At 43.0% G+C, this 26,803-nt stretch overlaps 1 protein-coding gene across 1 annotated transcript in view; it reads right to left on the bottom strand.

The window, feature by feature from the left end:
* NHSL1 (NHS like 1) overlaps positions 1–26,803 on the bottom strand; it is a 178,127-nt gene that overhangs the window by 81,927 nt on the left and 69,397 nt on the right. The gene's annotated exons all lie outside the window — the stretch shown is intronic.

Raw genomic sequence — 26,803 nt, 5'->3', positions numbered from 1 at the left:
CAGTCCTGTGATCTTCCACAAAAAGTAAATTAAAAAAAATCCACATTTTCAGCATGGAACCATTCTCCAGGAAGCAAGCAGCACATGCCTGGGATTTTTCATGGGTAGCTTCTATCATAACTTCTTGCTATTATTAGTATAAAAGACTTCCCTCTCAAATCCACAGCTGTAAGACAAGCAAGAATGGAAAATACTTCCCAAGTTCAGGCAAGCAGTAAGCACACATGCTTGCTTTACAGTATTTCTTGGCACTTTGCTCCTTCTACAAAAGCTATGAGGGAAAGACAAACTCCAGGCAAATACTACAGAAACGTGAGCTCATTTTTTGAGCACATACCAATGAACTGGCACATGACCCTTCCAGGAATTAGTTAGTTTGTAAGAAAATTTATTCATATTTCCTTGTCCTGAAAACCTCTAATACTGATCCATCTAGTAATCGAATGAGGGGGAACAGTTTCAAACTAAAAGAGGGTAGATTTATGTTAGATATTAGGAAGAAATTCTTTACTTTACAGTAAATTCTTTACAGGCTGGAGGGAGCTTGGTCTAGTGGGAGGTGCCCCTGCCCATTGCAGGAGGGTTGGAACTGAATGACCTTTATGGTCCTTTCTAACCCAGTTCATTTTATAATTCTATTATTCCATTTGTAACTTTTCAGTCCAAAAGATCAGTAACAAGCACCCAGCACCAAGTACGCAGCATTGCCTCTACTGCACGTACCCAGTTTTGATCAAACACAAACACAAAGTGTGTTTCACGTGATGGGGATAACCTCAAGGGCCATGTCAAAGAACTGAGCACTGCCCCATGAGCCAGAGTGCTACAAGGGCCATCTGGCATCCTGGTACTGGAGAGATCAGTCAGCTCACAAGCTAAATACACCAGGTTGGCCACCGTGCAGGGGCTGAGATGCCCAGCTCTGACCACTTCCATTCCCCAAGTGTCTCAAGGGGCAGCTGGGAAGGGCAGCAGGACCAAAGCCTCCATGCTGACCATATAGACAATCATACAGCAAACAGAAACAGCAATCTAAAAAAAATATTAAGAGGCAGCAAGCCCCTGGAGCTCATGGAGAATGAGCTTTATAGCACGGATTTCACCATCCATTCACCACGCACCCTGCACATCCACGCCTACTGAACACACCGACTGTCCTTCAGCAAAACCTGGGACTAATTCCTCTCATCAAGACTGCTCACCAGATCAGAATGAGGAAACACCACAGGAGCAGGCAGCCAGGACAGAGCTGCAACAACCACACTGCTTTTTCCTGAGCCCTCATAGCCCAAACCAGCATCTGAAAGGCAAGTGTCCTGTGTAGCTTCAAAGACAAACAGATCCTCCTCCCTATACCCACTACCATCAAGTCAGTAAAAGGTCTAGTGTGTGACAGCTTCTCTCCTTCACATGTTGAGGTTATTAAAAAAAAATAAAATTAAATATCAACAATAATACCCCAGGTGATTAGCTCACTATCATGATTTTCAGTGCATAATAATGCAATACACACTAGCTGTCGTTCCTCAAGTTAGGGAGAAGACTACTACAAACTAATAAAATGCTGCAAAGCACAACGAATTAGAGAAAACAGTATTATGACAATCAAAATATATTGCTACATAACAAATCTATCCTCTACTTTGAGCAGAGCCCTAAGATGGGGTTTTATGTATTGTAACTAGCAACTTTTATCTGAAAGATTTGAAGACACTTTTTGCCACACATTCAACTTCAGATTCATTAAAAAGCAAGTGTAAGCCAGTTTTATTATGCAAGACAAAAAAAAAAATCTTGCTTCTGTAAAAACTCATTTACTGCACAAATGACATCTCTGAAAATGAAGCAAGGAATAAAGTTTTCAGTCAGGTTCTCTAGACCACAGAAGCCTCAGTATGGTCAGAGCTGCCTGGTTACCCAACCTGCTTGAAAACCTCTTACCTATTATACTGTAAGTTAATCTAGCCCTAAGTTAATGCTTCTCAAAAAAAGCACTTCCTCTTTCATAATGTCTTAATTCCAGTGATCTGTTGGGACCTCTTGTATAGTTGAAAAAAGTGAACAGTGCAGGATTTTTGACTTTGCACACCACAACAACTTTATTTTAGGTAACTCACAACATAGCAAGTTGTGTTGTGTAATTTATTAAGGCTTTGTATAGAAGCACTTATTCATTACTATGAAAGCAATGCAAGACAGGAACCTTTTTTCCCTACCTTTTAAAATTTTTTTTGGCAATTGTACCATGACCCTTGTGCCTTTGCACAAATAAAAGTCATTAGTAGAGTAAAATCTGACAACATTTTGAATCTATGTAGAGAGAAGAGAAAAATATTCTGAGCAAGTATTGATAAGCACTCAAGTACTCAATTGCCATTCTTTCTCAGACAAAGCAACTTTCTTACAACTCCTAAGCCTTTTCTTACAACAGCTCTTTGTTGTCAGCTTTCAAAACTGTACTTCAGTAAGAAGAGTAGCAGTAATACCCATTTTTCATAAAAACAGGAACACTGAGGTTTAACCAAAACAGTAAGTCTTTCCTAAACGTGGTTTTCAGAACCTTTTAAGGTATTTCTTAGGAAGCTCAATTAAAAAAATGAAATAAAAATCTCTTCGGACATAAAAACTGCTACTGTCCCGCAGTCCAGCATCGCAGCATCACGCAGCGGTGCGGGCAGGAGCTTCCATCGAGCACCTCCACCACCACCGCACGACTCTGCTCCTCTCTAGGTACACCATGACATTCCATCCAAACAGGGACAACACCGAACGATGGCAAACAAACTTCAGGTGCAGTGTCCCCAGTGAAGATGCCCCACACCGTACCCCAGCACCCTTCCACACACACCCCATGCCCGAGTACGCGGCGTCCGGCGGCACACCCGCTCCCGGCCTTTTGTCTGCAGGGATGCCGGGCACCTTCCCACAGGGCTCACGCCGGCCGCGGGAACAAAGGGCACAATACATTCACACCCTCTCCCCTTAACGCGCTGGACTTCTTTTTTTCCCCTTAAAGCATGAAATTCTAAAATCCCTCCTCCCCCAGACGGAAAGGTCCGGCACCAGCTTCCTACCAGCAGTGCACCCTCACCTTTCAGGCAGAACATCCTGCTGCCCTCCCCGGCGGCGAGGCGGTGGGGCCGTGCCCCCGGTGCTCAGCAGGCCGCCCCAGCTGCCTCGCCCGGCCCGGCCCATCCCGGCGGGGCGCGGCGCTTTGGGGCCGCTGCAGCGGAGGGGGAGAGGGGCCCGGGCCGGCTCCCCGGGGCCTTGGGGCGCGGCCGCCCAATCCGCGGGGGCCTGGGCCTGGGCCGCAGCGCTGACCCCTCCCCGTCCCTCACCTTCCCTTGCCCCGAGCGGCCCCCAGTGACACGCCGGACAATGAAGCGGCACATACGGAGAGGCCCGCCGGGCATCTTCGGCCCGGCCCGGCCCTGCTCAGCCCGCAGGCAGGGCAGTTAGTTCAGCTCATCCCTCAGAATTTTTCAGGGCTATAGATTCGGTTTATGGGCATCAATTGGTCAGTGTTAGAGAAATGCGAGACTTCAATCTCACTCAGGTGTTCATTATTGGTTACCATCTTTGTGATTTTTTTCCATTTTATTTTGGTTTTCTGGAGTGCACCTCTGGTCTCTCTCCACAAAGTGCTTTGTTAGTGCAGTCTTGTGTTTCATCTATACATACAGGTTTAACTAACCGACAAAAAAATCTCTGAAGTGCAGCAGAACAGTCAGTCTAGAAACGACTCCTCTTCACCTGGCTGCTAGCTAGAGACAGAGCCACCCCCCTCCACCTAACTTTCTGTACAAAGATTAGCAGTTGGGAAAATCCAAACAAGATGTCAAACCACACTGTGTCTTAATTGACTTCTCATTTTAAGACAAATACTCCTCAAGTCAGGGCCAGCATGCACTCCCTCTCACTAACATCCCAGTTCTGGGGGTACTAAAAGTCCCCAACATGCCAGTTACCCTCCAAAGCCTAAGTGAGAAAATAGTTTGGGTTTTTTTTTTAATAGAATCATAGATCAGTTTGGGTTAAAAGGAACCTTTAGAAGTCATTTAGTTCAATCCATTGTAGTGAGCAGACATCTTCAACTAGATGAGGCTGCACAAAGCCTCATCCAACCTGACCTTAAATGCTTCCAGATATCAGGCACCTAGAACCTTTCTGGGTAACCTGCTCCAGTGTCTCACCACCATCCACACAAAAAATGTTGGCTTTATATCTAGTCTGAACTTACCCTCTTCCAGTTTAAAACCATTACCCTTCATCCTATCACTTACAGGCTCTACTAAAAAGTTTATCCCCATCTTTCTTGTAAGACGCCTGCAGATACTGCGAGGGGTGGCTTTAAGGTCTCCCCAGAGAGTCTTCTCCAGACTGAATGACACCAACTCTCAGCTTGGCTTCATAGGAAGATGTTCCTCGGCTCTGAACATCTTCCAGCTGCTTTCCCAGCTCAACACTGAAAGATTTCTCATCAGGAATAGAAGAGCACAATTTTGTAAGCATTTTATTTTTAGAATGGTCACAAAGATCTGCCAGGGGCACTGTATTTACTGATGATGTTTGGGTCTAAAGACATTTGTGCTGAATAACTTTTATTAGGGTCTGGCCTTGTACAGCCAAGAAACACAAGACCAAGAGGAGTAAGGTAAGGGTCAGGGTAACCTACCATGCTGAACAACCAAGAACTGCAACTCCATGTAAACAAAATGAAAATAAAAACCACATGCAAACAGGTTATCTTTGGGTGGAGCTCCAGGAAAAAAAAAGGAAAAATGGCTCCAGACATCTTGTAAACAGCAGTTTAGATCTCAGAAAAGCAACACTAATGAGATGTTGAGTACCATTAGCAGTGCTTAGATCTTAAGGTATCACATTTCAAGTATCTGTCATCGTGTAAGAAAAGTTACTTCATTTTAGAGTGGACTAAGAGGAGGCCACTGCGGCAGAAGAGCGGAGACATTTCAGTGCAGTAGCTCAAAATCCAGAAACAGCTTTTAGCTAGCTTAGCCTGCCTTTTCTCTTAAATCCTGCTAAAAAGGGTATAGACTCGTGTCGAGATTTCCTTACACTCTGGGAAGCAAAGAGCCCTTTCCCCTTAATTCCACTTTCTGGTGCTTCAGGCATACTGTTCCCTACCATAACTCTTCAGAGAGCTCCAGGAATAAACACTTCAAGGAGGCAAAATAAACAAAAACATATTGTAGCTGGGGGAAGGTTACTTAGATACCAGAGGGATTTTATGGCCCAATCTTGTTAAACCTACTCATTAATTACCTGATAGGGGAAGTAGGCAGCACATCAGTGATAGTCATTGGGGACTGAGGGCAGCTGTGAACACACCACTGGGGACTGCTAATCAACATGACAGATTCTAGGGGAATCACAAACCCAAGGAGGAAAAAAAAAATGTCAAAACCAGCAGGTGATTCTGTACATAGGCAGTGGGAAAAACTGTCAGTAAAACAAGGAAGAGGAAACCAACTACAGAAGAAGAATATTGTCTGAGAAATCAAACACAGCTTAGAGGCAATGTGATACTGAAATGCTGAAAAGCCACAGGTTGCTCTGGGCCGTAACACCAGCACCACAAACCTCTCTGGGAGGGGTTTGAGCCATCATCCTTTCCTTGGGAGATACCCTCTGTCCTGCTCATCATCTCCCTCTCCAACCCTCACCAGGAGGAAAGCGAAGGAGCCTGAATGAGATCACCACCTTCCTGATACCCACTGGGAAAGAGGGAATGCCAAAGAAATAAAAAATACAATTAAAATTCACAAAGTGGAGCAGAATTACCAAACAGGCATAAAGCAGTCCAGCAGCATCTATTTCCACCCCCTTTTTTAGTGTGTCAGGACTCTTATCAGTGTCCTAAAGACACATGTTTTACAGGCAGCAAAACTCTGGAGGCTTGGTATAGCAGGGTGTCTCAAAGGTTGTGGACCTCACTGGCTAGGAAGGCAGAAGTCCAAGTCATGCTCTTTCCTTATCTGGGAATTTACAGCAACCACACGTGCCTGGACTGTCCTCTGGAAGCTCTGACACTTTCAGGACATGGCATCTGGTCCCGTCTCACACTTCCTTCATCTCATTTTGTTCTTTGTGACAGTAGGGAACCAGGTTTCCCCACTGTACCAGGGTGAACTTTATGGAAATAACATGGAAATAACTTTCATCAGGCAAATTAAAAAGTGGACTGACTCTGTAGAGCATTACATGTTGAGCTGTGCATAAAAGGGAAGCTGTAAGGAACACATCCTACCACATCTGTGCCACAAAGGAAGAAGCAAAGGAGATAATGTCACCTCACATGGAGGCACTGCTTCTACTGACTGAATGTGAAAAAGACTGTCTACGCAGAAGAGACAAAAACTGAGGTGGAGAATTGTGCATTAATAAGGACTGGCCTTGGTCTTTTCATAAGAAATGTTTTAACCACATCCAGCCAGGAATTTTGATGCATCAAACCGCATCACTCAATCTCTCCCTTGCTCTCAAGTCACTGAATTTTTAATCAACATTCTGAGAAAAACTAGAAGAAATTATCAGTGTCATTTTTCCTTTGTTGAAAACACAATATCGCTAGTGCCATTAGTCTTGGAAATACATATATATATATATATATACTTGCACCGTTTTTTGATACTAAGGATTGTACCATTAAAATGAGCATGGGAAAAAAGGCAGCTCAGATCTGCCCAACTCAAGAGAAAAGAATAAGTGTTTTAGGATGTTTTTTCTCTTGCTTACATGTTGCTGTGTAGAAAAGTACATCCCAATTAGACTGCCAGCAAGCAGGACTGTTGGGATGTCTAATTAAATGATTTTTACTTTTAGAACTTAAGTGATCTGCAGAGACCTATGTTTCTGATATCCTGGAGGGATGCCAACTGTCAAAAGATATTTTTCTTCCCTTAAGCCTGAATCCTTCTGACATTTCCTCTTTGAAACTGCACCTAAGACACACAAACAAAAAAACCCAAACCAACCCTGAAAAACTACCCCAAGAAAACTGCTGGAGTAAAAATAAAATTTGACTTTGAGGTTGTCACTGCCCAACACTATTTTTTCTGCAGTCAGCTGGAGCACTATAAGGAAAGCCAGATCCAGAGCCTGCCAGGCCCTGTGGTCCCAGTGGTGATAAGAGGGAGGAGATAAAGAGAGGTCAGGTCAACCCCTTTAAAGGGACAGCATCGACTCGGAAACCCAGCACTGACTGAAAAGATACTAACCATTATTTTGATAAGTAAACCCAAATATTCTTGTAGCTTTAAAGCAAGAGAAAATATTTTGCTATTATCTCTTGCAGTTGATAGCACATATTACACTACCCATTCTACTTGAGGGATTTTTCACTGATTAGGGTGGAGTTTCTTCATACAGTGAGAAAGGAAAGAAATATTTAAAAATCATTAAGGAAGATTAACTTTCTTTGGGGAAACAAGTGACCTACTCAAATGACCAGACTGGAAGTATGTCCTTTAAAGCAGAATCCACTGTAAATAATTAGAATAACCTCATGATTTATTCCAACACATCAAATTGATAATTATTCACCATAGGAGGATGTAAAATTATGTGTTCTGTCCTGCAAAAGGTAATGCAGCCTGATGACTTGTGGTGAATGGACCTTCTCAAATTATTATGCAATTCCAGATTGGCAGCTACAGGGCCTTGTCATACCTTCCAAGACTTTCATGAAAAACAGAATTTTCCAAATATTCAAAAGCAGAAGAGAAAATAATTTCAATCACTTTCAAGCAACAGGGATGAACAGAACCAATTTGAGCATTTGAAAAAATATTTGCCCATAGTTAAAAGTGATTTCTGAAACAACTCTTCCAATTAAATCTCTGAAACTGAAATTGTTTTCCCAGAGAATTAAACCTAAAGCACTGACTTGAAGGAGGAATATAATTCCACTTAAGTCATATGTAAATTCAGGAGCCAAAGTAAAATCCTCTGTGTCTGTTTTTTTAATTGAAAGACAATTTTCAATGAAACAGCTTTAGTTTCTACTCCTGCCTTAGCTATAGCTCTACTGGTGGAGTCTACCATTTAACACTACACAAAACATGTGTGAAATTGATTTAGGGTTTCTGATTACTACAAACAAAAAGTTCTTCTGGAATAAACCAACCAGTGTCTGCAGGTGCAAAGTGCTTGGCAGTGAAATTAATAAAATAAATGAGTTTAGGAATGGGCTGTCTTCTTCCTTAAGTGAGGAAGAAAACAAATACAATGAAGTAATGAATTAGTTCACCTTATCTTTTGTTTGCCTTACTCTTCAGATAAAGGGCACAGAAAGGGCAAAATCTTTATAAGAGCTGCTGTAGGTCAAGAAAGGAATCTGCAACCAACTTCTCCAAATTCATTCAGGAATTTCTTTGCCCCAGATGTCAAACAAAGAGGGCATTCCTGCTTGAGTGGGAAGGACTAAAGAGTAAAGAAGCTTTCAAGGAGAAAACCACTTACACCAAAGCAGTGACTGAGGATCCTAAATTTATAGAGGCTAGAGCAGAAATTCTGAAGAAAATGCCTCAAAAAACATCCACCAATCCAGTAATTTCCATTTGCTACTGAAAGACCCACTCCTAAATTTAAAAAAAAATAAATTGAAAGGGTTGTGCCACATTGTCTTTGCTTAATGGATACAAAAAGGCTTTATCGAGAATGTTTACTATTAAAACAAAACAGAAAAGCCCTTCATGGGCATTTTCACTTGCACAGCCACCTGTGACCACTCCAGGTCTGCAGGTGCAGAACAGTTTGACACGGGCTTGCTCCTTCAGACTGACACTATCAATATTTAACAAGCCCTGGTGACAACCAGCTGCAGAGGAATGCTGGGTGGCCACCTTAACATAACCAGGAATATCAAACCACGGGTGGCAGGGCAGGAAAGACACCTGGAATTACCCCATTAGCATCCTGGCTTTAGGCTAGAAGGCAAATCTCACTTTAACGTGTCAGAGGAACAAAGAAAACTGCACCGTTAGAAATCATCTCACGCCAAGAAGAACAGAACAGTTTGTTACACCAAATACATGTAATTCTGGTACAGTGTCACCAAATACAGAGCAATGGTCTTCTACTGAAAAACTCCCCTAGGCCGACGTACACCAAACACAAGGAAACAAACAAAAATCAATTTCTATTTGGACTGAAGGAGCACAGCCGAGCAGGTCTTCATTCACATGGTCAAAATGCTTATCTACTGGACCAGAAATAGTGCACTTAAATACTCAGCTAAAAGTCACAGTACCTTGAGCAGTTCTCTTTTGATTTACAGCTATGGGCCAAAATGCACCCAAGTCCTCCAAAACGAACATATAGGTATTTGCACTTTGGCATTCATTGTCTTTGGCTTGTAACCAACCCAGCACTCTCATCATTAACCCTGCACAAAGCAGAGTGAAACAGCAGCTTGTAGGTTATTACAGCTTCACCTGTGCACTGCAATGGGAAATGCTCCCAAATCCTCACCTCTTCCAGCTCTTTCCTTGCTACAAACCCAAGTCACTCCCGAGGCTTTTTCTGCCTGGGGTAGAAACATGAACGCTTTGTCACTGAGGCTCCAACATTTGTGTGTGAAGCATCACTCCAGAGCAAGGAGACCAAATGAGTTATTTCTCATTTGGCCTTCATCTAATTAGATTTGCTTCCTTCCACACAGTCCCAGCTGTGGGGGGAAGCACAATCTGCTGGAGGTTGTGGAAGAGCTGCAGTCCTCTCTTCCTGTTAAGTCCAGCTCTCCATCACAGCTACACCCACCCTGGATGAAGGGATTGTACTGCTGAGCACAGGGGGTCTTCTCCCTTTACATAAGCAAGTCAAGATGGCTACAAGTCAAGCATATAATTTCATACCTGATTCTGCCATTGCATGACCTCATTTTCATTTTGAAATTAAACTGCCGTATTTATCACACATACCATGACGTGCATTACTCAAGGTTAATAAACCTGAGTTAATAACGCATGGATGAAAGTTGCCATGTAAGTATAGAGTAAGCTGTAATCAGTCACCCATGCTCAGCTCTTCAGCACTCTTGACTACAAGGGAGGAAAACGGATACAAAAGACTCCATGGAAATTACAAGCAAGTATAGACAAATCTCAGTTTATAAAAGGCAATTGCCTCCACTAATCATTAGTTTCTCTACTTACTTAGGCATGAATGACAGAACTGAAATGAAGAACCTGTTTTTTCCATAGGTCCCTCTTTGAATATAGTCATTAGCAAAGTACCTGTAAGAGTATGATTCAGAGCACTGAGCCAAATATGTAACAGCAGCATCACCGCTGCATTAGGGAGCAAACATCTGCATTTGCAAAATAAAACAAAGCCACGGAGAATTAAGAAAATTCACCTGTGCAAACAAACAAAAGGGAAAAGAGGGGCAGGTGACAGGAGAGGGTCTGACGGGCCCCAACCAATGTGGGCATTCTGCATGAACTCAGGTATATGGTGCCTGGTGGACAGGTCCCAAGCCTGGGCAAAGCAGTGAGGAGGCTGTGTCGTGCCTTCCTCCAACATCCATCCCTATCTAACCTCACCTGCCAGCTGGTGAGCACAGCTTCTTGCACCACGGCTAATGCACATGGCCCACAGTTCATGGAAGAATCAAGAAGAGAGGTCACATCTCTGCCTCCCTCCTCTCTCCCAGTGCAGGTGCACATGAACACATGAGTGCTTTTATTACAGACCTGTGTCACCTTGAAGGAACTCTGACCAGGGATGACTTCTATTTAACACCTCCATGAGCTACCCTCAAGCATTATGCAGACCTCTGAACCCTCTGCTTCAGCAACTGCTTTGACAACTTGAGTAACTTTGCCTTCTACACACTTCTCACATCTTTTTGAGTGAATGGGCGAGTGATGCACCAGTTGCAATGCATTTAATTCACAGCTCGTAACTCCATTTGGTACATTGCAAGTTCATTGGGACTCAATGTCTAAGAAATCCATCTGCTTCAGGGAGATAAAGTGCCAAGGAGAATCTGCTATGCCATATGTAAGGGAAGCTCTAGGAAGGAGCAGAGGGTGTACAGACTAATTACCTTTCCTTAGGATGAAAAACACCATACACTTACTTGACAAACATACATGCTCACACTGGAAATACACTTTGTGTAGATAACATGAGCACCTAAACCTTGTATTTTAACAGACACCTTCAGCTCAGGGTTTCGAACCATAAGCTATACATAAAGTTATAGTGGAGTTTCAATTTCAATTCTCCAGAGGAAAAAAAAAAAAAAAAGACAAAAGAAAGGAGTTTCTACCTACAAGTAGAAAAAGAGAGGCAAACAGATAAATTAGTAGGTAAGCGTCAGAAAAAAACCCAGGCAAATAGAAAACCTAGAATTAATTTCTTTATTTAGTGTCTGCAGCTAAAAGACAAGAAAAATATGTATTTCACAGTTTAAATTACAAACTGTCATGTCCACCCTTCTAATTGTTCCAAATATTGTAATGGAAGCTAAATACACTCTTGCAAAATTAATTAACTCTAGTCATTAAATCACATTCTTAACCTTTAACTTTACTTTATTTTCATATATAATGGAAATTGGAGAAAAACAAGTAGCTGTAACATTTTCACACAACTTGTCACAATGGTGAGCTCCTACCAGGCCAGAGACAAAGCTCCCCTCAGTTTTAGGGGACAATTCACCAGCAGCTGGCTAACAATTGCATGGAAATAGATATTTTCATCTATTCTCTTACTAGATGCATAGTGCACATGAAAGCACATACAGCATGTTGTTTCAGCTCAAATAGTATATACAATGTCTTGCTGAAAAGCATCCAGTCTGCTTTATAAAAAAATACAGCTAGCTAAGAGTAAAATGTGAAGGTCAGAAGACTCTGCTTTGACCCTCTATTGAGGAGGGAAACATTTGCTTCAAGTTTCAGCCTAAGGCTTAGTTGGACTTTGAAGGGGAACTAAAACTATGCTGGGAACAAGAAAAAGTGCATAAAAGCATACAGAAGTGTAGACATCATGAAATGTAACTTGAAACCATTCATAAAGGTCAAAATTATACACTCTCAAAAGGAAAAAAACAGCACTCTGTGCCATTTCTTCATCACTGCAAAAAGCAAGCTGGGGCTGTTCAGCCTAAAGAAGAGGCAGCTCAGGGGAGACCTCATCGCTCTCTACAACTCCCTGAAAGGAGGGTGTAGCCAGGGGGGGTTTGGTCTCTTTTGCCAGACGACTTTCAACAAGACAAGAGGGCACGGTCTTAAGTTGTGCCGGGGGAGGTTTAGGTTAGATATTAGAAAGAATTTCTTTATGGAGAGGGTGATCAGGCATTGGAATGGGCTGCCCAGGGAAGTAGTGGATTCTCCATCCCTGGAGATATTTAAAAAGAGACTGGATGTGGCACTCAGTGCCATGGTCTGGTAACAGCAACGGTGGTAAAAGGGTTGGAGTTGATGATCTCTGAGGTCCCTTCCAACCCAGCCAATTCTATGATTCTATGACAGGCTACGCTGTGAAGAGCACTGCTCTAACTACAGTGCTAATCCAAAAATCAAGTAAAGCTAAACTGCAAGACAAACTGGGTTGGGATGTCCTTGTAACTTTAGAAACACCTGGTTAAGTCAGGTGCCACTCAGTTTGTTTGCATTTCCCCAAGACTGTGGTCTTCCACAGCAACCAGCCAGGAAAACTAACTGGAGCTACTCTGCAAGTGAAATTCATAGGCTGCTACAGAAGGTGAAAGCAGCCGGGGTCTCACTTCTCAGCAGCACAGGACTGCCCAGAGGAACCAGCATCTGCCCCAGGAGCAGCAACCTGGAGAGCTTCATGGTTCTCAAATAACAGGGGTTAACTTCCCTTCAGCTAACAAAAACACACTTCTGAGACAGCAACTCTAAATGTTGATTCCCTACAGTAATGCTGTAAAAACGTGTTCTTCACTTCAACTCTGTAATAAAAAAATTCCACCGTCCCCTGAGAGATTAAGACCCTTCAATAGAGTAAATGTACATTAGTAAGAGGTCATGGCTTTTGGAATAGACAGCACAGAGTCAGTGAAACCAGACACAACTGTTTCTAAGAAATCTGCTCAGAAACGTCCTTTATCATAAGCTGCAGTTCTCCAGTCACTGCTTCCCAGAGAGAAACAGGCTCACTGGGATAGTGGCCAGGAAAATGGGAAGGACAATAGCAAATTTTTAAGGTCATATAAAATTATTTGCTCTTATTTCCATTTTCACATGGAAGATTTTGATCAGATGACAAAGATGGTGGCTAGATCCACATTTTTTTTGATAAAGTAGAAACTAGAGATGTGGGTTTAAACAAATGATTCTGTGATACATATGGCAGAATTACATAATTTGTTTCTGTAGTTTACAAATTGTTTCTTAGCAAACCCGCTTTCAGATTCCCATCTATGGCAATGTTTACCAGAAGACCTGGGAAAGAAGGAAAAGTTTTTATTAAACTTGCATTTATGTACAAACATACAAGAACTGCTACTTGATGTTGTAGTTAGATGCAGGACTTTCAGCTGCCTCCAGCTGTTTTACCACCATAAAAAGTTTTGATTGTCTCTGTGTAGCATTAAAGTTTTACAGAATTTAAATACATTTGCAAACATGCTAAGATAAAAAGTATATGGCTTGCTAATTTAAGTAGTGTCTGCTCTCAGCTAAGAACTGCTTCCATAAATGTACAATATCCAATAATTTTAACCACAGATCATTCAGCCTTAAATATCAAAAGGCAAACTTGTACACATTTGTAACAATTTGTCTGTGTGTATATACAACTACACTAAATTTTATTTTTACATAAAGAACCTATAACATGTAAAAGGAAATGTTGTCTAAATTGGCCGTTGTATGAAATCTCTCATTTTTCCATTTAAATATTTAAATTCGCATGTATGTGCTCATATGTACAAAAATGCATGCCTAGAAAACATTCCTTTCTTTTTAAAAAACTATGAGAAAAAGGTATATAAAACACAGTGTTTGTTTTGGAGTTATTCCACTCTCCTATGCAAGTACTTCTTAAGGTTTCCATAAATTATTATTTATGGACTTGCTCAAAGCTTCAAGAATCCTTTTCACCAACACATATGCCCCAACACCACAATCCATCACACGTTACTGCTTCTACAAACTTTAACAGCTCCCCTCAGCTTTATGGCCCTTATCAGAGTAGTAACTGACATGACTTTTTCTACCCTTGAACACAAGATCTCATCCAAAACCATAGAGGGAAAACCCAGTTAAATGATTTTACGTTAGGATAGCAACAACAGTAACCTTGCTTTTGGGGACTTCAGCTCTTTGTAGTCTTAGATTTTGTTATTAAGCAAAATATGGCTCCTACTCTGTACCTGAAGCTCCTGCATGAATGGTATTCATAACTTAAAAAATAAAATTTAACCATTCACTCGGACTTTTGAAAAAGACTGAGTTGATGCTCTGAAAACAAAGCTTTGTGCTGCAGTTAGACAACATCAGAGTTGCAAATCACTACACTGAGTTTCTAGAGGGAAGATCAAAACCACAAACTCCTTGGTATTAGAAAAACTGAAGCCCTCAAGTCCTCCCTCTGCCTCTGGAATGTGAAGAAAAACTCATATGATAGTATCATACTTAATATATCAGATGTTTAAACTGACCACAGGCAGTGTAAGAATAGCTAAAAAACATTTTTTAACAGAGATAATAGCTCCCATGACAAAAGAAATTAATTGGTTTGCATAAATTTAACCCCTTGGAAAATGTGACAGTCTCAGAGCATGATATGCAGTGGGTGGGTAAGGCATTTAGGAATTAAACTGGCAGCTTTAGTAACAATAGGTAAGAGTTGTCACCAGGACATCAGCATTACTTCCACCAGACACTCCACAAGAACACCAAAGGCTGAGCCCACAGGTGGGTACTTACGAATTTAAAGGACTTTTACCAAAACTGATGCACGTTATCTCAATTTAGAGTTACCTCCCTATGTCATACTCCCTGGAAGCAGTGCAGGCCCACACAAAAGACTGTCATATCTATCTGTACAGCAGAAATTCTTTGCAATGCACACAAGCACCTTTCACTTCTGTTCCAAAGGAAAACTTTGTCCATGTTTTTCAATAATGTGGGTTTTTTTTAAGGAAAAAAACCACTCTGAGCTGCAGTCTGAAAACACCTGGAGGCAGAAGCAGCAGACTGCCTACTTTACATGCTGACCACTGCACCTCCAGCACACAGAGAACCAAAATGAGACCTGCTTCATCTTCTTGGGACCATGAGTGAGGAAACCAGCCCTGCTTCTGGTGGGAGTTTTAGGCTCAGCCACTAAAAAAAAAAAAAAAAAAAAAGCACCTGCTCCCTGGGTTCTCACTGGGCATACCAGATGCAAGCTGTGCCATTAGGAGAGAAAGCAGATGAAAACTGGAACACCTGTCCAACAAAGCTCCAAAAAAAATCCGACTGATCCGACACTTGCCTCTTCAAAGCAGCTACCTCAGCAGCAGGCATCATTGCACAAGTGTTTTCTGTGAGGGAAACCAGGCTGTTATCCCTCATGCAAAGGAACTAGGGAGTGCTCACAGAACTGCCTCATCACATCCCAGGACCCTGCTCAGCAGAACCAAGCTACCTCTCTCAACCAAGGTGGCAGCCGAGCAGCTCCATGACCCAGAAGACCAGAGTCTGTCACTCCAGCATCTTCCACAAGAGGGACAATCCCAGCCTGGCAAAAGATGCCTGGATACCACTGCTCCAACACCCCCCCGAGCAGCCACTGGGAGCAGTCAGCTCCATCTGCTCAGTCCATGACAGGCTGGATGAATTCATCAACTGGGGCCATGGCCATGCTGGCCTAACCTCTCCCTTGGAGCAAGCTCCAGTTATGCTGAGTACAGAAAGGGTAAGGAGTGGTTACACAAGAGAAAAAGTATACTTGGGGTATGCATAGAGAATTAAAAAAAAAAAAAAATTTCAAACACGCCAGCCCCCCCAGAATAATGGAAACTTCCACTACACCAGAAGGTAAGAAACTGGAACTAAAAATTCAGATTAAAGAAGAGAAACCCAGGAGTAAGTTTGCTCTCATTTCAAAGGTCCCTCAGTTGACCTGGGGGGAAAAGGGCTGAGTGAGACATGTTTCAAACCATAAACTTTCACTATCAACTTTCACTGTCTCTTCTAGGAACTGCTTTATCAGACATGAAGTCTAATCGGTGCTACCAGTTCCAAAAGGCTGAGCACTGCTGTGAACTTTGTAAAAACAAAGAGTGGAGCAGCAGCCCCTGGCTCCACTTCCACCCAAACACAGCTCAGCTGCACAGGACATCAGGGTGTGCCCCCACCTTCACAGCCAGCATTTACTTCGTGTTTTCCTTGCTCGTTTTAAACTGACAAATCCAACCAATCTCGCTGCTCGCTACTGTCTGCAAGTTCCCCTTGGCAGCCAATGCAGATTAGCCACTTTGCTGCTGAAACACCAGGCAACACATGCTGCCTGCTGCCTGTCACCTAGCAGCCCCCTGGGAATGCAGCATGAGCCAGGAAGACCAATGAAGCGGCAAAGGAAAAAGGGGGCTTAAAAGACAGGAAGAGAAACAGCTCAAAAAACCCATAAAAAGCACAAAAAAACCCAAAACAAAACAAAGATCCCCAAAAAAAAAAAAAAACAACAAAAAAAAACCACCAAAAAAACCCCTAACCACCAAAACAAACAAAAAAAACCAAGCCCAAAACCCACCCCCCCCAAAAATTCCTTCATTTCCAACTTCTGTGAACATTCTTGCCTTTACAAGTAGTTAAGCAAAGAAAAAGGGAAAAGAGCCTGTGTTTTTTCAAGCTTACCTTTTTTTGCCAATATACCTGAGGAAGAACTGGAGGCAAAATTATTTTGAGAGATGAAGTTTTAATAGCTTGTTTTGTTTTGTTTTGGGTTTTTTTAGCTAATTTAATATATACAGTCTGGTTTTCTATATAAAACTAGCTATCCTTCTAGCCTGTTGTGCATCCCATGTCCTTCTAGTTTGTGTTAATTTTTAGCAATGTGGTTAACTCCAGCAAAGACAATATTGTTTGGCCCTTAAGTTTTACAAAACGTACAAACAGTAACAGAATGGTCCAGTGAAGCAAGCTAACTCCAGAACACAAGCACTCACTTATCACACATTTTGCCTTTGAACACACACCTAAGATGAAAACTCAGCCAGGTACTGATACTCAAACTGCTGCGACCCTGTGCATGCCTGATTTGCAGCCAGACAAGTCCCTCCTGCCCCAGCATACAACTCAGACTCCCTCCAGTCCTGGCATCCCCTGCCAGCTTGTCAGCTGCCTCCAAGCAGAATATCCCAGACAGACTGAATTGCAAAGATAGATTTATAACCCAGCCAGATTTCACAAGTCAAGTCAAACTGTACCCTAAGAAGGGGAAGCAAGCTCTGCATGGTCTACACCTCCCTCCACCTTCCTTTCACAAATGTATTGTCATCTCCACTATAGGCAGGCAGGGAGGCTTTCATAGCTTGCTGCCCAATTATGGGAGGAATTCTGCCCTCCCCCTCCAGCCTGTACAATGGACTCTTTATATAAATCACTCAGAAAAATTAATACACCAGTAATCCATCAGTAAAGCTTCTCTTCCCATCTCTGACTTGTGGTGGGAGTGAGAGCTAAGGAAGGCAGCGTAAGAAACTTTATGGAAGCCACGTAGTGACCAGCAGCAGGGCTGCCTGGCTCTGACCCACAGCACTTGAGATCCCACAGGCGTTATAAGTGTGTCTGAAATTGCTGTGCAATCTACATGCCAGCAAACAAAAGGAAAAATTAGCTACCAGTTGTAAACGTAAAGTCCCTTTGTAGACTTTTTCAGCAGAAAAAGGAGTTAAAAACAAAATCTTTCAAAGCACACATTAAAATCGTCTCCTAGTGTGCAGGGAGCACAACACAAACATATACATCCTGGCTTAGTGCTCCTGCATCCAAACCATTTACTTAAGTCACAATTTATTCCGACTTGGAACTCAAAATCTGGTCAAATAGCTATTAACTCCACCCAGAAATGAAAAGAAATAAAAATCTCTTTAAAGTTCAAATGTCCCTGAAGAGCCTGCCTGCTCTTACAGAAGTGACCTTACAGCAGAATTGAGTCCAACTTTACAACTTCCATTAAAAAAAACAGTACTCTAGCAGCACTAGAGAAATTACAACCAAATCACTTCATCAAGGATTTTTAACCACACTATTGCCTACCAACTAGTAAATGCACTGTTAACAGTAGCTCACCATCTCAGAGAATCATAGAATTGTTTCAACTGGAAAATAACTAAAATCATCAAGTCCAACCATTAACACTGCAAAGTGTTACCACTAAACCACATCCATTAGCACCACATCTACACATCTTTAAAAACCTCCTTAAAATTTAAGCAACGTTCTGGAATTTGTTTTGATTTATGGTAAAGATGAAGTATGCTTAAATAAGTACCTGACAAGCTCCTTACAAAGCTTCATACAAAATATATTCCCCTGGTCTGAGTGTTTCAAGGGTTTCTTCAGAGCTGCCTATCTCACATCCTAGATCTCCTTTTCTCTGTGGAGCAATTCCTATCACCATTCCATCATCTCTTCTATTTTGTATGTGGGACCTCTTTCCAATCTGCCCCTATAAAATAAAATACACTTAAAATTTTCCAACAAGATCATGAGGCAATTATCCAAAAGCCATCCAATCTGTTCCAAGTTAAGTCTTAAGTGGATTTTGGTACCACAGAGAGAGGAGAGATTCCCACAGCACCTGCCCAAAGGACTTGTGATGAGTGACTACTGGCTACAAGAAGCATAAGCAAGACTTACCTACACACCACACAGTCAGTACCTTTATGTGTTGCCCAGACAGGAAATTAAAGGTTTTCCTGGCTGATTACTATAAGATTTCACAGTTTCAACCCGAGAAAAACCAGGCAAAGCAGTGTTGTGCCTGGGCTTTTGTGCTGCCCTCCTCCTCCCTACTCCACCTGTGGCTCCCAGCAGGACGCAGCAGCAGGACAACAGCAAGGACGAGGGGGCTGACACAGCACCAGTAATCACAAGGGTTAAAAAGAAAGTGAGTCACCTTTTCTCTGCTGGCTCCTGTAGGTCCAGTTCTCGTCATCCTCGTCTACCTGCTGCACACACATGGAGGAGAGCTCACCATCGCTGCGAAACAATCTCTTTGTCTGCCTTGACAAGGAGGAGAAATTTATCCAGCTTACAGCACGCGAGAGGGAGCCTGGGTTTTGTTTGAGTTTGAAAGATCTCGAAACACACTCCTTTTTCATTTTCTTGTAAGCTAGCTACTGACCACGGCTCCAAAGAGACCTTTCTGAAGCTGTCCCTGTCCCCTTCCTCAGCGGTTTTCATGGGAGGCTAAACAATTTCAATGCTACTGCCGTCCAGGTTTCTTCTCCCCCTCGCATCTGAGCCAGCACCAGTATGGAGGGAGGGAGGGAGGTCACCGTGCCAGCACAGCTCCCCTGAAGCCTTTTTGATACAGCGCGAAGGGAGCTGCCAAAGAAAACAAAGGGGAGAAAAGCAGCAGAAAGTGGCACCTTGCAGCAGCTCAGAGAAGCGTGTAATGGCTGAGCAGAATATAGCACCAAGGCACCTGTTTTCCCCATTCTCCACTCAAAAGCAAAAACTGTAGCTCCGCTCTTCCCCCTGGCATCGCTCCCCAGGAGCTTGCAGGCAATTCAGTCCTCTCTCTTCCTTCTGGCTCGTCAAAAACACCCCAGGATGGGGGACGAGCAGGCAGAGATCACACCCCAGGGTGGCACAGCTCAGGAGGGACGAGGGACTGACCACGCTCCTGCCTCCTCATCCTGGCTGCCCTGCTCTCCCCCAGGGAAAAGCCTGGTGAAGTTGCTCCAGGAAGGCTCTCCTAACAATAAGACAGACTGCGTGGCTATCGCTTAGGATTAGAGTGAAATACGATAGGCTCGCTCTCCTAAAAGCACGACCGCAGAAAGCAAAACTCCTCCTTTCCTCAGCCCGTTCAGCGGCACAGCAAACTTCTGAACCCTGTGTGCAGAAATAGCAATACACTTGTGCACCTCCGTGGGCTCCGAGAGAGGAAAAAAAAAACATTCTGGAGCTTGTAAATACCACAAACGTCCTGACCCGAGTGTGCCCCTTCTTCAGTGGGGTGCCCCTGAAAAACTTCAGTGCCCCTGTACGTGGGGTGGTACCTTTTAAAAAACAAACAAACAAACCCCAAATACACAGACACAAACAGTATCTGGGCATGAGCAGACATTTTCATTGACCAGACTCTGAGTGGTGTGACTGCAACTCACAGAACAGGTTTCACTCCAGGCTATGCTACATTCTGCCACCTTCTCTTTAAACTACCAGTGGGGAAAAAACACTCCACAGCGTGAGGGTTATAAAAAAGTCAAGCAAAACTGGAAGCTGCTGCAATCACTTGTCCTGCATGCCAGCACCAATGCTGCTTCCAGGAGGGAGTAAGCCTGGGAAGGGGAGAGGCAAAGGCAGCGTTTTAAAGCAGACTGAAGTTGGCAATATCAAGGCATCCCAATACCATGCTTTTTGACAGCATTTGTCACCAAGATGACAAGACAAAAACCACACAGATCTGTGTTTTGCAGCAAAAGAATAGGCTTGAATGTATGAGATGCCAAATAAAATCAACTAGCTGAATTGTCAAAGAAATGCTAGTAGTGAGGAACACAGGGGAAAAAACAACAAAATCCCAACAAAAACAACCAAAAAACCCCACAACGCACAAAAAAACGCCAAAACAAAGCCCCAAAACGTGCCTTCTAACTGAAGAACAAACATTAGTGCCTTCACATCCTGATGGCTGAAAATGATGTTAGCAGAAGGATAAGCAACTTAAGAAAACAAGGGTACAGTGCTTCAGCTGTTTTACACTTCTGCAGAACATGGCAACCCCCTGGCAGATGCTCCCACAGCCCTCTGGATTCTGCTTCACAGCCTCTTCAAAACCATTGAAAACAAAGGCTTTTTTCTTAAACTTATGGTTCTCTGACTCATAATAAGAGGATAAGGCTTAACCCACTGACTGGGAAGCAAAAAGCTAAGTACTGTATCAGATTACCCTATGAATCAACCAGGCACACCAAAGTGACCTTTGGCTCCTACAACACACACAATGGGTTGGCCAACTGTCTTCTGTAAATTATTTAATAGGCTGCATTTAAATTGAGCTTGCCCAGAGAGGTAATGCATGTGTACACAGACAGGTCTTCCACCGCTTCCTATAGTCAGTGGTCATGTACTGGAGTTGGGGAGGGTGCTGAGGAGGGAGCAAATGAGAGCACATACTGCTAGCACTTGCTCTTCTTGCTATGGATCAAGTCTTTCTGTTGAGTTCTTCATCTTAAAAGGACACTTTTTTTTTTTCCTCTGATGAGACAAGAGGCTTGGGTAGGGTTTGGGGGAGTTGTTTTGGTTTTATTCTTTACACCTTTTGCTTGGATGAAGACTTTGAGGATGCAGCGTGACATACTCCTAGATATGCAACAACTGGATATCCACTTTGAGGCAGCCCATGTTCTAATAGGCAGGATTTAACATAAAAATCAAAGACCATGCTCTCAGTCAACTCACTGTTTCCTTTGAGAAAAAGCAAACATTTGGAATTACTGCAAAGTACAGAGAACTGTAAACTACCACAGCTATTACTGGCTAAATTACACAGAGCCAGCTATATAAAAACCATGGTAGGAACTGCACAATCACCATCATCTCCTCTGCACTCTACTACTTAGAAACAAAAGATTAGAGAAAACAACAGGAAGGAAACTCTTCCAGGTTAACCCAAAATATCAGGATATATCCCACAGACCTGCCCAAAGTCTGTGCAGCAACTTGGTTTTAAGAATTTTCCTGACCTGTCTGGAGCTCTGTCATTGTATCATGGTACTGAGACACAAATTGATGATCAATGGCAAAAATATTGCTGTAAATACAAAGTGGTGCAATGCTTTGCATTCAGAGTTTGGTATTACTGTATTTCATTGCAAGAAAACAACCATTTGCTATACTGTCATTACCATGCCATTACCATCCTTTTTATTTGTAGTATACATTGTTGCACACCTAGATCAAAGTAAAATTCCCAAGATAAATCACAACTACTGTTTGAAAAAGAGTACATATTGAGATCTTAACACCAATGGAACTGCAGGTTAATCCATGCTTTAGTCAGTAGCCAAATGCAAGGTCAAGGAGCTGGAAATATTAGCATATGACACACTTTAGAGGATTAAATTTAATTTTGTAAAGCACTCCACAAAGTCATTCAAGCAAAATGCTTCAAATAACCTTAGATAATTTCCCAACTTGCCTATTTTCTCCCTTCTGAAGTCATCATACAAGTAAATAGGCTCCATATTTTCCAGGTTACACATGTAAAGACCAAGGTATTACTTTTGTTTTGTCTTATTAAAAAAAAAACAAAACCACAAAACCAGGAAGAAATCAGAAGAAACACAGGGTTTAAAGTAGAAAGCTAAACTGATTCCTCCTCCCTTCATTTTTTTTTTTGGTTCTAGGGGTTAATAAGAGCAGATATAAATAACCTCACACGCAATCAGGATTTTTACCATCCATCACAACCTAATTGTCAAAGAGTTCTCTCAAAAGTTGTAAAGCAAACACACATAAATGGCTCACAGCAACTGTGTTTCCCTAAGGTTAGCAAACAAAAAAAAAAAAGTTGTACAGAAAAGGTTTTGGTTCAGTGTTAAAAACAACAACAACAACAACAAAAAATTAAAAAACCAACTCCCAAACCGTGCAGATGTGATCTGGTTTTGGTTGGGCTGTGGTTTTTGGCACTATTCACATGTTAGTCTAATTCCTACATTTCCTAGTCTATCATCTCTGATGACTCAACCAGACAGTACCGGGGGTGATTCACAAGCACAGCTTCCTGGGGCAGCGACTGCTCCAAGGAGCCCAGAGGACACCTATCTCGGGCTTCCCGGGTGTTTTCCTTTAGGTGGTAACAACTCATCACCAGCTGGTCATAAAGCCATCTGGATTAAGCACATCCAAATGCTCAGGGGAAACACCTTGCCCGCAGACTCACTCCTGCACCGCGCAGCTCTCGCTGCAGCCAGCAGAGGGGACCCTCCGCCCCCAAAACTGCCCCAACACCACCATTTAGGGTCAATTTCCCAGCTCTGTTCATCCTCACCAGGCAGAGGTCCGTGCAAACCTCAGTAACTATCAAAAGCTCACGAACCTGACCCCCATAAGCCTTTTTCCAGGCATCCCATACAATGTTCACTTAACAAATCGTTTTTGTATCACAGCAGAGCCTGAAACTTCTGGTTCAAATTGAGTTCCTTTGCAGCAAAGCACACGGGTGAGAAACTCTTTCTTTTCCAATCTGAATGGGTCTGAAAGGAGGGAAAAATAGCAAAGGAGGAAAAGAATCAAAAGAATAAGGTTATTTGACCAAGATCACAGAAAGGATAAGCAGCAAAGGTAAGAAACGAAAGTAGGTCTCCTGGCTACCAGCCTGGCGACCTAGTTAAGTAGGCTCTATCTTGCACAAACAGCAATGTGTATTAATTGCTTCTATTGCAATAATTACGGAGCTTTTGAATGCCATAATTACAATTTAAAATTTCCTTGCTGTTTTGTTACCCACTTTATACTACTGGTGGGGTTTTTTTTTGACTTAAAAATATACCTTACCATAAATAAGAACCTAGGAGAAAAGGGTGTTCTGCACTGTAGGACTGCTTCAAGCATCTCACCCACATTACCAGCATTATTAGATCCATGAAAATAAATAAATACATCAGACTGCAGGCAGCCATAGAGAATAAAATAGGCTTTGGACAGGTCTGTATTATGTACCTGCCACCAGCCTCACTCCCTTCAACTTCTGTACCCTGGAAAGATTTGTTGCATCAGGGCAGACAGTATTTTCTCTGATTTAATAGGTGTACTCATCTCAGAAAGGGAATCTTCAAAAACCAGGGGGACAGTTCCTACAATGCAGGAGGCTAACCTGGGCCTGGTTCTCCCCCTAACACCAGCTGCACATGGGGGCAACTCCCACCCAGCCAACAAAACTGTGAGACAGAAACTGAGCAAGGAACATGAATAAGGTGCTCACACAGTTTGGTAATTACCAAAAAAGGTATTTGTAAGAGCAGCAGAACAACCACCAGAAATGCCTAGAAACAGACACTGGTTTTCTCTAAAATAGGTTGATGCCAAAAGAGCTGACAAGTTGACTGCATGTAAGACACCTACCTGCTTCAGCCAGGTACAGAATCTTTACAAGGTTCTGGTTTTGTTCATCAGCACAATTCCAGAATTGATGGAAAACCAAAATTTCAGAGAAAATCTGCTTCCAAGTATACAAGGAGTTAGGCAATCACTGGCTGCAGGAGCAGTTTCAAGTACTGAACTTTGCTAGGTAAAAGTATGACGGATATTCTGAGAGAGATGGGAGGAATGAGTTTGAGCCACACTAGGTTCCATCCTTGTCCATACACAGATTGACCTCATGGCAGCTAGTAACTATTTTCCAAATGAAGCAAATGTACAAATGTCTTCTGGACACGTTTGAGTACCCTGACATCATTCTGAAATGGTGGGGGCCAGAACTGCATACTGTACTCAAGGTGAGGCTGCACAAACACCAAATACAGCAGGATCATCATCTTCTTTGGCTGGTTATGCTACGTTTAATGTACCCCCAGGATGCACTTTGCCTGACATCTCAGTTGCCAGGACATACTGCTGGCTCCTGTTGATCCTGTTGCCGACCAGCACCCCACCAGGGTTCCTTTCTGCAGGGCTGCTTTCCAGCAGCCTGGATTTATCCAGCACTGGATTTATCCTTGTGCCCAGCATTACACCATCCTAGGTGCAGGATTCAGCAGTTCAACATGTTAAATTTCATCCCATTAATCATTGCCCAATGCCCCAATCTATCAGGATCCCTCTGTAAGGCCTCATCCCTTAACAAAGTCAACACCGTCTCCCTCCTCTTCTCCCAGGCAGCTGTCAGTAAGACAAGAGGGCACGGACTTCAGCTCTGTCAGGGGAGGTTTAGGTTGAGTATTACGAAAAAATCTTTACAGGCACTGGAATGGGCTGCCCAGGGAGGCGGTGGATTCTCCGTCCTGGAGGTTTTTAAGAAGAGACTGGATGTGGCACTCAGTGCCGTGGTCTGGTAACCACAGTGGTAGTGGGTCAGTGGTTGGACTTGATGATCCTTTGTTGATCTTGATGAGCCTTGCAGGTCCTTTCCAACCCGGATGGTTCTGTGATTACCAGCAAACTTGTTAATGGTGCATTCACCTTCCTACAACCAGATCACTGAACAAATACATGGAACGGGACTGGCCCTCGAACTGAACCTGCGGGGACTGCTGCCCAGAGTGTGCGGCAGGGAGGGATGGAGGGCGGAAGGAAGGGATGGAAGGAGGGAAAAGGGGACAGGCGGGGTGTGTGGTCAGGGCCGTGAGGGGTGTGAGGGCCGGCAAGCAGGGCGGTCCGGACATGCCAGTAGATGGCAGCAGGTCCGCAGGCGCCGTGCGGCAAGGTCCACTGCCGCTTCCCGAGGGGTGCCCGGCCTGGTGAGGGGTGTCCGCAGCCACATGGGAAGGGGTGACAAAACACACATACACACACACCCGTGATTTATGCTTTTCTCAATGTGCTTACAAAAGTCTTTTTAAAAATCTCTCAACTATAGGGTCACCTCCCTCCAAAGCTGAGTCTTAAGTGCACTCCACTCACAACTGTTAGCCAACACACCCCAAGTGTTAATGCCCTGTGAAGATTAACTATTGAATTTTTGAGGATGAAGTTTTCTGTCCGAAGATTTTTTAATTTTTTTTTCCCCAGCGACTCATCTGTTCATTGAATCACCAAAAGTGGTCAGTCACAGTTCTGACCAACACACAAAGTCACTTAACAAAGCCTTGCGAGAGAAACTGGAGGTGATACAGAAGTGAGGCAGCACTCAGCATCTCACAGCTCCTGCACTGATCCCTCCTGCACCTGGCACCCACCCACTCCAAACTGCAGCCACAGCTGACACGAAGGATGCTCTGAATCAAACCACTCCTTGCATCTCACCTTCCCACCTCCCTGGAAAGCTGTATGCTTTCGTAATACCCAGTCTATACACACATTCTTCTCTAATCTTGAAGAGTCTGCAGTGAACATACAGCACTAAACAAATTCTGATTTTATAAATCCAACTTGCCTTGCTTTATTGTAAACTGTAAGATCAGTTTACTCTGCTACTACTTTAGTCAGGTTATGGTATGTTCATGTTAAAAACAAGCTCAATTTAAAATACCTGAATACACACACAAAACCTTTCAACATGATGGTTACATTAGAAATACAGAAATGTGATTTTTTTTTGGTGAAGCACAAGAAGCTTCTTCTGGCTCACCCAAGTTACTTGTGGAAACAGACAGATGTACTAAAAACCACTGGAAGCCAAAAAAAACCCAAACTGTACTAAAAACATTTATTTACGTGTAATTGAGGACCATCTCCCCAGCAGGAAAGAAGTACCCTGGACAACTGAATAAATGTCTTTGTTTTTCCCACTTCCCTAGTTAAGAGAGTATCAGGGAACCAGGGAACAGAGGGGATTCGGCTGTTTGCTTTGAAGTGGAAGCCCTCTGCTGGTTAACATAAACTAATTATGCACTAATCTGAATGTTTTTATAGATAACAGAACCACAAAGAAGAGGGAAGGAGAACATGGCAAAAAAGAAGTAGCAGAGAACCACAGT

The sequence above is a fragment of the Calypte anna genome, chromosome 3 (assembly GCF_003957555.1).
Source record: "Calypte anna isolate BGI_N300 chromosome 3, bCalAnn1_v1.p, whole genome shotgun sequence".
NCBI lineage: Eukaryota > Metazoa > Chordata > Aves > Apodiformes > Trochilidae > Calypte > Calypte anna.
The sequence above is the reverse complement of the archived record's forward strand: the minus strand, read 5'-3'. Positions and strand labels throughout refer to the sequence as shown.